This window comes from Sceloporus occidentalis, unplaced genomic scaffold, assembly GCF_023333645.1.
Source record: "Sceloporus occidentalis isolate IW3139 unplaced genomic scaffold, rSceOcc1.0.p SCAF_1, whole genome shotgun sequence".
NCBI classification, from domain to species: domain Eukaryota; kingdom Metazoa; phylum Chordata; class Lepidosauria; order Squamata; family Phrynosomatidae; genus Sceloporus; species Sceloporus occidentalis.
This window is the reverse complement of record NW_028316981.1, coordinates 183,399,093-183,411,641: the sequence shown is the minus strand read 5'-3', so window position 1 is coordinate 183,411,641 and position 12,549 is coordinate 183,399,093. Positions and strand designations below refer to the sequence as shown.

General features: G+C 44.3%; 1 protein-coding gene across 1 annotated transcript in view; it reads left to right on the top strand.

The window, feature by feature from the left end:
• Window positions 1–12,549, top strand: part of LOC149322999 (calcium/calmodulin-dependent protein kinase type 1B-like) — a 73,415-nt gene that overhangs the window by 53,817 nt on the left and 7,049 nt on the right. The gene's annotated exons all lie outside the window — the stretch shown is intronic.

Genomic DNA, 12,549 nt, shown 5'->3' with positions numbered 1-12,549 from the left:
CAAAAAAATTGAGGCTTTTTTAGAAATGTTAATATAAATCCATGTTTCTTAGGCATGATCAAAATGGAGGACATTTTGACATTATTCGTAGACAGATCACGGAAATGTACTTCCCTTTCTGGCCACCCCCCTCTCCCCATTCCAAACAGCACATTTGAGCATTGAACATGGCTTTATTTTAACATTGCCTCTTGCATATTTCAGAGGCTTATTCCACAACCAAACCCTTTGGTCAAGGGACTTTGGTTTTTCTTCATTTTGACTTGTTTTGTCTGTATTCCTCCCCACTAAATAAAGGAGACGTGAAATGGAGTTAATGGGTACAAGTTGTTCAACAAAAAAGTCTTGTGAGACTCTGTAGGCAAGAGGTGCACCATGTTAAGAACTGCATTAAGCACACTTAGGCTGCTGCCACACTGCTTTCACTCTCATCACTCCATCCTATGGAATCCTGGGATTTGTAGTTTGTTGTGGTGCCAAGGCTGGGCTTTGAAATCTCAGGCATAAGAGAGGCAAAAGGCTTGGGCTGCATCTACACTGGAGAAATAATCTGGTTTGAGACCACTTTAACTGTCTTGCCTGAATGCTATGGAATTCTGGGAATGGTGGTCTGTTCTAGCACCACAGCAGAATGGCAGTTAACCCCTGGAAAGCTCTCTGACCAAGGTGACCAATGCCCTCACCCCAAAATGTAGGCCACCCAAGCAAAAAAACGTAGGACATGGCCAAAAATAAAAGCTAAAAACACCCATGTACTTATAAATCCATGCTTCTTAGCCATGATCCAAATGGAGGACATTTTGAAATGTGACAGAACAGGACATGTCCTGGAAAAGGAGGAGGATGCCTGGTCACCTTGTCTCTGGTCCAAAACACACTGCAGAAATAAAACAATGTTGGACTGAAATGACTGAGGAAATAATCCAGTTCGAGAGTGACTTAACTGTTCTGGGTTAGTGCTGGGGAATGCTGGGAATTGTAGTACACTGTGGCCCCAGAGCTATCTCTGACAGGGAGTCCCATAACCCTCCAAACGTAGTTGAACTGCAGTGCCCAGAATTCCTCCCCAGGTGCATCCACACTGAGGAAATGGTCCAGTTTGAGACTGCTCAGTGCTGGGGAATCCTGGGAATTGTAGTCTATTGTGGCCTCAGAGCCATGACTGACAGAGAAGTCTCAATGTCTCCCAAACACTAGCATTCCCAGGATTCCCTAGCACTGAGTTAAAGCAGTCTCAAAGTGGGTTATTATTCCTGCAGTGTGTGTGAGAGATATAAAAGCTAGGGACTGGATTCATTTGGAGGATCTCTGTGTCCAAAACACACTGCTTGGACTGCCAGGGCTCAGTGCTATGGAATCCTGGGAACTGTAGTTTATTGTGGCACCAGAGCTCTCTGACAGAGAAGGCCAAATGCCTCACAGACCCCAGAATTCCAGAGCATTGAGCTTTGGCAGTTAAAGGGGTCTCAAAGTGCAGGGGGGGGGGAGAGAAAAGCCAGGGAGTGTGAATGAGCTCTGAGAGGAGGAGGAGGAGGAGGAGGGAGGGAGCCAAGGGAAGTGCCAGGACCATCAGCCTCCTCTCTTCCACCGAAGACTGCTGGCAAGAGGCTCTGCCCCCAGGCAACGCCTCCTCTGTGGACCATTCATCTTCCTTTTGTCAAAAGAGCTCTGGTGGCACAAGAAACTACAATTCCCAGAATCCTATAGCACTGAGCCATGGATGTTTAAGGGGGGGTCAAACTATTTCTGCAGCCTTTTGCTACCCCAAAGCCCTTCCTGTTTACAAGCAAGGCAAAATCTCTACCTTCCAAGCCCTTGAAAACCAACCCAAGGGGAGGGGGGCTGATTGCTTCTTTCCCATTGGTCAGCTTCGGGAGAAATTTGCATATTACAAGGAAAGGTGTTTAGGGCCTCAAAAACGACCCTGTGATAAAGAATTACAAGAATACTGAGTGCTATGCATTTAAAAGATGAGGAGGCATTTAGACTCCCAGGGAAACAGGAACCATTGATGGCCTTTTTTTCTTTGCTCACTGTAACCTGAAAGTAATGCCTCTTGCAGGGTATATATACCAAGTGGGCTGGCAGTAGCTCTGAGTGGCAGATGTCTTGAAGACCTGCTCTCTAGGCTAAGCCAGGCAGGGAGGCGGGGAGGATGGCACACAGCCATGGGGAGGGATGGAGCTGCCTCCAGGGCCTTGCTGGGGGAGGGGCCAAACCAGGGCGGGACCATGTGGCCCCACCCCAAACCGGGAAAATCCCGCCCCCAGGCGGGATATGGCAAGCCTAGTTTTGGGAGACATTGACCTTCTCTGTCAGAGGGAGCTCTGGGGCTACAAGAAACTACAGTTCTTAGGAACTACAATTCTGGGGATGGTAGTTTGTTCTTAACTTTATTTTTGCTGTTGCTGTTGTTGTTGATTTCTTTATATGAATCAGGGCAGTTAAAGTGATCTCCAACTGGATTATTTCTGCAGTGTGTTTTGGACCTAAGAAGAACACACACACACACTCTGTGTGTGTGTGTGTGTGTGTGTGCGCGCGCGCGCGCGTGCGTGTACACACACACACACACACACACATCCTGTATATATGTATATACACACAGAGTCCTAGCAGCAAGGATTTCAGACTCCTATAGCACATAAAGCCAAGGTCCAAAACACACTGCAGAAACAATCCAGTAGCTTTAACTGTCCTCAGTGCTAGGGAGTTCTGGGATTTGTAGTTTATTGTGGCACCAGAACTCTCTGACAGAGTAGGCTCAATGTCTCACAGAACTACAATTCCCAGAATTCCCCAGCACTGATCCAGGGCAGTTAAAGCAGTCTCAAACTGGATACTTTCTGCTGTGCATTTTGGACCTTGGCTGCCTTCTCACATTGTGGTTGTTGCTCTTGTGTGCCTCCAAGTCATTTCCAGCTGATAGTGACCTTATCCTGGGGTTTTCTTGGCAAGATTTCTTCAGAGGGGGTTTGCCCTTGCCATCCTCTGAGGCTGAGAGAGTGTGACTTGACCAAGGTCACCCAGTGGGTTTGCATGGTTCAGCCAGGATTCGAACCCTTGTCTCAGAGAATGCTCCAATGCTCAGAATGCTTCAAGGCCTCCTTGCATGCGCTGTTGTTTTTTCTTTCTCTTTTTTTTGGCACCAATGAATTGTGAATTTGGGTCTTGGAGTTGTGCTGATAGGCATGTCAAAATGTCCTCCATTTTGAGCATGACTGAGAAACATGAATTTATATAGTTTTTTATTAATGTTTTTGGCTCTTAGTTGGTCGTGTCCTCCATTTTTCTTGAATGTCCTATATTTTGTCCTACATCAGGTCCTACATTTTTCCTACACTTTGAGGGGCTACTGGGGGGGTGTTACCAAAATATTTCTTGCCTAGGGTGGCCAAATACCTAGAGCCGGCCCTGCCTGAGGCTGAAAATCCCACAAACTGTGCTTATAAGGTACCAAGTGCCAAGAACTTGCACTAAATTTAGGTCCATTGGGTACCATTAGAGCTGACCCTCCATATCCATGGATTCTTTATCCATGGAGTCAACCATCTACAGTTTGAAAATGTTCATATATATATATACTGTATATTGAAAAAGCAAACCTGATTTTTTTTTCCATTTTAAGGGACTAATACTATGCCCTTGTATTTAATAGGACTTGAGCATCCACAAATGGTGGTATCCGTTGTGGCATCCTGGAACCAAACCCCAGCAGATGCCAAGGGCCCAATATATTTCTTATTTTCTTGGAAACTTGCTAGGGACCAGTAGCTGAGGTGCTGTCAAATGGCTATCTCTTTGAAGAAAGTTGTTCTAGATCAGTGGTTCCCAACCTTCCTAATGCCCTTTAATACAATTCCTCATGTTGTGGTGATCCCCAACCATAAAATATCGTCTTGTTTCCTAAGACCATTGGAAATATGTGTTTTCCGGTGGTCTTGAGTGACCCCTGTGAAAGGGTCGTCCGACCCCCAAAGTGGCCGCGACCCACAGGTTGAGAACCGCTGTATTAAATCCTGGGATTTGTAGTTTGGCCTGAGACACCATAGCAGGCCTTTGACTGAGAAGTTTAAATACCTCTTCCTACACTGCAGATCCCAAGGTTACACAGGATGTTGCTCATGGCAGTTAAAATGGAATTATAGTGCTTTTTCTATTTGGTGTGAACGGCCCATTACATTCCTGAGATATAGTTATTACATCCCTGAGAGATAAGTGATCTCTCCTGCTCACATCCAGCCCAGCAAAGTACTGAATTTTAAGGGTAGATTTCTCCAGTTCATTTCCAGACACATGGGGCCCATTCACATTACAAAAAAAATCGGTTCTGAAACCGATTCAATCACGTGAAGTTCATACTCACCCCGAATCTCACACAAGCGAATCCGGGGCTTGCACACCCGTCCCGTGTTAAATGGCCCCTAGCGCGGTGTTTTTGAAATCGGCGCAAATACCGTTTCTTTTGGAAAACCCCGGGTCCTGGGAATGAGAACTTGGCCTCGATCACGATCGAGGCAAATTGAGGGAGGGATTTAGGTCAGAGGGTGGGCAAAGGGCAAGGCATTTCCTCCCCTCATCGGAGGGGAGGGGGAGGAGGAAAGAGCCCTGGGAAGAAGAGAGCAAGGGAAGGCATTCTTTAGGAGCCTCTTTTCCCTGCATCCCCTGCCCAAAGCCCTCTGTCGCTGGGCATTCCTTCCCTTGCAGGAGGAAAAAATTCAGGTCACGAACGGAGCTCATGTCAGGCAAACCCCCCCCCCCTTTTCAAATTCAAACAATTTTTTTGGAGCAAATATGCGCATTGAATACATTATGTTTGTATTCCAGAGGCAGATGGAGCTGGGCTTGCACTTTATATCCTTGGATCTCCTTGCTTTCTGCAGAGGGGGAAGCTACAAATGTTGCAAACAATCAATGTTACATTTTTAACAATTTTTTTTGAGCAAATATGCGCATTGAATACATTATGTTTGTATTCCAGAGGCAGATGGAGCTGGGCTTGCACTTTATATCCTTGGATATAAATATGCGCATGGTTTGTCTTCTTGAGCAGATACAGCAAGGGAAGCAAAGGGAAAGCTAATGTTGCTTTTAAAAGCATAAAAAAATGCATGGCAATCCCATCCTTTGCCTGGGACAGGGGCAGATCTGACCCAAAAGCCCACAGGTTTATAAAAAAAGAGAGAGAGAGAGAGAGGCATCTCTCTCCCTGCTTCAGCCGCTGAAACCCCTGTGCCTGGCTCTTTAAAAAGGGAGGACACTTTCCCCGATGCCCTGCAAACGTCACCATGACGATAGCTTGATTGGCAGCAGCCACCTCGCCAGCAGACACAGAATGCATTCGATTTCTAATTTGCAGGTCAAAATGCATTCGATTTCAAATTTGTAGTGGGCACTTGCTAACGGAGCGATTCGGGGGAGGGGCATCCGGATCAGCCCAGTTCCTTCCAGGTCTTTTAGACCAGTATGAATGGGGCTGGTTACACGACCTCTGATGTCTCACATGACAAATATCACCTGATGAATTTCTTCCTTCGGTCAATTTTCAGAGAGTTACACAGTCTATTGAGATGGTTGCTGTAGTGGGAGAGTTAGTTTATCCCATTTAGGGAGAAAGGTGGGATATTAGTGGATCCCATTCAGAGAGAAAAGTGGGATAGAAATGCAATATAAATAGATAAATACATTTAGGCTGCTAAGACAACTTCTATAAATTTTTATTTTCTTGCTTTTTAATCTTGTCCCCACTTGTCCTCAAGTGCCTCCGTTTTCAGATTGACAGTCTCTTGGCTAAGAAATGTCCTCATCTACTCAGGTCGGCTTGCCTTCATGCTCTGAGCCTCATATATAAGTCGTACTTACCTAACAATGGATTAGATGTGAGGTTGAATTTGCTTTCGGTTTTTATATTTCAGGGTTTTAGTCCATACTATTTTTTTATTTCCTCATTTTTGGAAGAGGGCAAGTTGTGTCCCTTTACAATCTGATCTGAATATCAGCCACACTGTGATGCAGCCATAACCTATGTTACTTATAGAGAATCTGTGTGATGTAGTAGTTTGGGCTAGGATTCTGGGTGACCAGGGTTCAAATTCCTACAGAGCCATGGAAACCCATTGGATGCTCTTGGGTATGTCATCCTCTCTGACTCAGGGGAAGGCAATGGCAAATTCCCTTTGAACAAATCTTTCCAAGAAAACCCTGTGATAACACCTATTTAGGTCTATTTCACATTAAGGTTTGTTGTTATTATGTGCCTTCAAGTCAGTTCCAACCTCTGTTGATCCTAAAGCATTTTCTTGGCAAGATTTGTTCAAAGGAGTTTTGCCATTGTCTTATCTTGAGGCTGAGAGTATATGAGTTGCTCAAGGTGAGTTTCATGGCCGACTTGGGAATTGAACCCGAGTTGCCAGAGTCCTAGTCCAACACTCAAACCACCATAGCATGCTGACTTCTCAGGGTTGTGAGAAGTCAAAATGATATAGGATGCATCTAAACTGTAGAAATAATGCAGTTTGACACCACTTAAATTTCCATAGTGCCATCCCTACAGAATCCTGGGATTTGTAGTTTTGGTAGAGGATAAGGGGCCTTGGAAACATCTCATTCACAGAGTTGCCTTGAGTTGAGGTGGACTTGAAGGCAGCTAGCAACAACAATGAGGCATTGGCACTCCTGGGCAGAAAAGACTGTAAAACTAGAAATCCTAGGATTCCCAAGGATGGACCTACAGCACTTAAAACGGTGTGGAGCTGCATTATTTCTACAGTGTAGCTGCACCCTTGAAGGCACACAACCCCCACAGATGTTACTTATGGCTCCTGTATGTTGTGAATACAGAGAAGACAAGTCATATATACACTACATGACACCCCTTCCCTCTGATGAAGTCCAAGGAAGAAAATACAGAATGGGTTGGATAGAAAATCCAATATTGGTATCCACCACGATTATAGTTCCTTCCCCTCCCACTCCACCCTCTTCTCTGAACAGAAGAGAGCCTGGTTACCAAGCAACTGAGTGGAAGACTCTCTCTCTCTCTCTCTCTCTCTCTCTCTCTCTCTCTCTATATATATATATATATATGAAGAATATTAAAAAATGCAAACACAAAACAGGTACAGATGGGGACAGAGCAGTTATGAAAGAAATTGTGTATTAAAGCTGAACCAAATACCATATTTCAAAAGGGAATGGAAGGTTATGTTCAATGCCAGCTGTCCTGATTTGTCAGGGGCAGTCCCAATTAACCCTCTGCCATCCCATTTTTAGCTGCTTTTAAAATGTCCCAGTCTGCCTCTCTTCCTCCGCCTTTGTCCTCATCTTACCTCAGTTGCCACAAACTGAGTTCAAAGTGCAAAATAGTTGGCATTCAATCAACTCATCAGGAGAAAGAAGAGAAGAGGAGGCAGAATCTTGTCCTTCCCAGTGGGCTCAGGCAAAAGCAAACTGCTGCAGCCATTATTACCTTGTGTGTTCTTTCTCTTTATTAGTTTTTGCATTTGACCACACTCTCTTGGCCACATGTTTTCATGCGTATGATGCTTGAACCTGGGACCTGCTCCCCACTTGGAAAAGACACTGATTTCTGAAAAGGAGAAGCTCCATGAAATGCATCACAGAGTTTCCTATCTGCAATCTTCCTGAAATGGTGATAAGGGACAATTCTATTATTAGGCAGAGCAAAGTGGCTGCCTCAGGCAATAAACATTGGTTCTCAAGAAAAAGAAGCACCGTTATTACATTTGCTAATGTTGTGTCTTCTTTACTGCCAGGGAGAGAACAGCCTGTCTTGTGTAATATTTTCAGCCTCGTGTGCCAAAATAACCTGACCAGCTTCTAGCACTGTGTACCTTGATTCGGGTAATGGTGGGGAAGAAGCACCATTTGCTATTTTTCCTCAGGCAGCAAAATGTCTTCAAGTGATTCTGGGGAGGGAGAGGAACAAAAAGTCTAGGATGTGAAAAGAATAAGGTTGTCAAATTGAGATAATCCCAGGCCCTGAGATTTCTGAGTCCAAATCTGAGACCTAGGGATGGTCCCTGGTGATGGAGGAGGAAGAAGAGGAGGGGAAAAGGCCCTTTGTAGCGTGGTGGCCGTGATATTAGGGTTTGGGAGCGCGCAGCAACCACATGCTTCTGAACCCTAATACGTATGGACCCCAACATGATGGCGGCCTCCCATCCATGATGCTACTGCCACTGTACAGTGACCAGACATCGCTGACAGGAAGTGGCATCATGGCGGCAACACTTCCTGCATCGCAAAAAAGAAGCTGCTCTAGGTGGCTCTTTTTTTGTGGCGCATCTGTGCTGCAGCATGAGGATGCAGCACAGACACGAGGCAAAAATGGATGGCACGGAGCCGTCCGTGAGTGCAGGCTCTAAGGTCGCATTTACACTGCAGACTTAATGCAATTTGAAACTGCTTTAACTGCCATGGCTCAGTGCTGTGGAAATTCTGGGATTTGTAGCTTGGGGCTTACCTTTCCTGAATTCAGTGCTAATTTTGGAGGCAGCCAGGTCCTATGACACAGATATCCCCTCTGAATCACTGCTTGGGTCAATCCTGGATGCAGCCTGAATCCTGTAAGCTGATTTCATGGCCATTTTTAGAAGTCAGAAGCTTCCATTTTCGAAAAGGGGCCACCGAAGCTGCTTACAGGACCTGGGCTGCATCCGTGATGCACCTGGGCGATGATTCGGCAGCGATTTCTGTGTGATAGGACCTGGCTGCTTCTTGAATTAGCACTGAATTTGGGAAAGGTAAGTTGCTGTTTTAACCCCATGAGATAGGCTCCACAACAAAGTACAGAGAGCTCTGGTTCAACAACAAACTACAGTTCCCAGAATTCCATAGCATGGAGCCATGGCAGTTAAAGGGGTGCCAAATTGGATTATTTCTACAGTGCAGATGCAGCCTAAGTAAACATACAGATCCTGTGGCCTTCCTGTTTGAATCTAGTCATCTGACATGCAGTATTCTTCTCTTTCTACTACCCTGTACCTTTCCTAGCATTATGTTTTTTTCTAATGAGTTGTGCCTTCTCATGACATGGCCAATGTACGACAGCCTCAATTTGATCATCTTGGCTTCCAAGGAGATTTCAGGCTTGATCTGTTCAAGGACCCATTTGTTTGTCTTTTGGGCTGTCCACAGTATCCTCAGCACTCTTCTCCAGCACCACATTTCAAAGAGCTGATTTTCTTCTTATCTGCTTTTTCACTCTCCAGCTCCACATCTGTACATGGTGATGGCGAATACAATGGCTCGGACGATCCTCACTTTAGTGCTTAGCTGTATATCTTTACTCTTTAGGATCTTTAAAGAGTAGCTTTAAATCATCAAATATTCTTATCATACCAAATACCAAATACATAATATAATAAAACTAAGTACTACTCCTTACACCTTATACTTTAAACCTTTTTTTAGCTCTTTCATGGCTGCCTCTCCCATTCCGAGTTGTCTTCTTAATTTTTGAGTGTAGTCCCCGTTCTGATCAATGTTTGATCCTAGATATGGGAACTCTTAAACTATTTCAGTATTCTCATAGTCTAAATTTAATTTATGTATTTCTTCCATGGTAGATTCCTTTATTTGCAGGCAACCTTTGTTGAGTCCCAGCATGGCTTAAAGAAAAAGAACCCATAAACAGGAGAGCAAATTGAGTTACAGGCTAGAGATGCTATGTTGATATCAGATGATGCTGGATTTTCTCTATTCAGAAGAAAAAGCATCCCGAAAATGTCAGATTGGCACATCTTGAGTGAAACTGTAGCACGGCAGAAAAGAGCCACTGCCTTCCAAATTGGTAGAGATGTTTGTGTCTGTGCCTACGGAAAATACTGTGTTGCATTTGAAAGAGATGGATGATGGCAAAAGAGATGCAGGTGATAGAGAGGACAGATGAAAGCCATTTTTGAGTGTCGTACTTAACAACATTTCACACATGAAAACTGGGGACATGTGTGGCCAAGGAACAGCAGAGTGTGGTCTGGATGGCAAAAGTTATTACTGAGGAAAAACACACAAGCTAGAAGAGTCTGCAGCAGTATGCTTTTGCCTGAGTTTACTGAGAATGTATTCTATTTCTGCTTAAATTATATTTAACTTGCAGCTGCACATAGACATTAGCACATCCAAATTAACCATGCACTTTTTCAGCCTGGTTTTCATAGAATCATAGGGGCTCAACAGATGGGAGCTTTGCGCCAGCCTGGGTCCAAACTTAGGGGTGTGCAGGGGCTGAGTGTTTACACGCACAGCAACCCTACCGCGCACCTCGGGCACCATCTTGGCTTGCCCCCATACAGACGGGGCACTCCACGATGATGTCCACATGGCAAAGCACCCAAACAGCACTGAACCATGTGAATGTCATTGTGGCACATGAGCTCACCAATGGCACTCCACGTGTGGCCTAAAAAGAACCCGCAGGGAGTGGGTTTCTCTAAGGCCTCCCAAAGGCTGCAGCATTTGTTTGCTGTGGCCTCCATCCAGGGCAGAAAGGGGCAGCATCTTGCCACCCCTTTCTGCCCATTGGTCCAGCCCCATAGTTACCAAGCTTGTAACTCTCTCTCCCATATGAGATAAGATTAGTAGTCTGGAATGTTTTTGAGAAACTCGTGTAATGACTGGTATTCCTAAGTGCTTACCAGATTGTTTAGTCATCTGCTTTAGAATCTTTCTTGCTATTGATGCCAGGCTGACTGGGTGCTATAATTGCTTGGGTCCCCTTCTCCCCTCCTTTTTGAAGATGGGGACAATGTTTGCCCTCCTCCAGTCTGCTGGGACTTCTCCTATGCTCCAGGAATTCTTCAAGATTATCGCTAGTGGTTCTGAGATTATCTCTGCCAGTTCTTTTAATACTCTTGGATGCCTAGGTGGCCTTGTAGACTCAAATTCATTTAGAGTAATCAAGTATTCCTGTATTCTGTGGCCGAAAAACAGGGTATACTCTAAATAAATAAATAAATAAATATTTGCCTATTATGTGCTCTATTTCCCCCAGGTTGGGCACCATTCTCCTTTGGGGTGGGGGGAGACTGAGGCAAAGAATGTGTTGAATAGTTTTGCCTTTTCTCTGTCCTCTGTTAGAATTTCACCATCATTTCTCCATCTTCTCCATGCAGCGGCCCTACCGTTTCCTTGTTCTCCTGTTTACTATGAACATAACAACAAAAAAGCTCTTTTTATTGTTTTTAACCTCTCTAGCAAGCCTGTTCTGCTCTTTAGCTTTCTCAACAGTCTCTCTGTTTGGCTATTTGTTTGAATTCCTCTTCGTCCCCCCTCCTCCCTTTTGCATTTCTTGTACATGTCCTTTAAATCTTAGCTCAGTTGAAAGTTCTTTAGTCATCTATCCTGGTTTCTTGAGACGTCTCCCATTTTTCCTCCTCACTGAAACTGCTTGAAATTGCACCTTCAGTATCTGTTTTAAGAAACTCCCATCCACCAGGAATTCTCTTCTTCTTTTAGTATTCCTGACTGAGTGATCACACCCAGTATTTTCCTAAGTTTACTGAAATCATCTTTCTCAAGATCTAGACCTTGTGTCAGACTATGCTTGTCTTCCCTTTGCTGATGTACTGTATAACAAACTCCAGGAGAACATGGTCACTCCCACCTAAGGCTCCTGTCACTTCCACTCCATTACTGTTGGTTAGGATCAGATCTAAAATAGCTATTCCCCTCATTGTCTCTCCTACCCTTTGGAAAGTGAAATAGCCTGCAAAGCAAGTGATGAATTTGTTAAACCTTATATCCTTGGCAGAGTCTGACTTCCAGCTATTATCAGGATAGTTGAAAATATATTTTGTAATAATGCGTTTTCTCTTTTCTTGTAGCAGGTAAGTGGCCATCCAGTGTAGAGCCACTTCTGATGGAAATGACTCATAACAAATGGATTTTATATGTTCTGAAATGAAGGAATTAGATATTGTGATTGTTTCTTTGTCTCAACAGTTCTAGGTATAAACTGAAACTTACCTGACACACACCTAGTATGATTTACAGCTTAATTCAGTTTCCAACAGTGGCTTCTTGTCTACTCCATTTTAAAACTCGCCTCTGAATTCATGACATAACACATTTTTTCCTTCCCTATTCCACATCCTTACGTTTCGAATATTTTGCTTAGTTAAGAGATCTCGTGTCCTTTCATGTTACAGGATTATTGCATTATGATTCCACTTTGACTGTTATTCCTGCATTCTATAGGATCCTGGGATTAGGAATTTGGGAACTGAAGTAAAAAATGCATTTCAGATGATAGAATTCTTACGCAGGGGGCAATGATCCCATCCCAATAGCTACACAGAGGTGATGAGTTCAACAACATCTGGAAAACTACGATTTGCCAGCTGTTATTTTAAAGTTGGTGGAAGTTTGTTCATTCCTATGCATAGGACTGTGGTGGGGAAACATACAGTGCTCCAGATATTGCTGGACTGCAACACCCAGCATCCCTCACCATTGGCACTGAAAGGGTAAAAACAGTAATGCAATTGTTCAGATGTTGGACCACAGCTTCCAGATGTCACAGTCAGC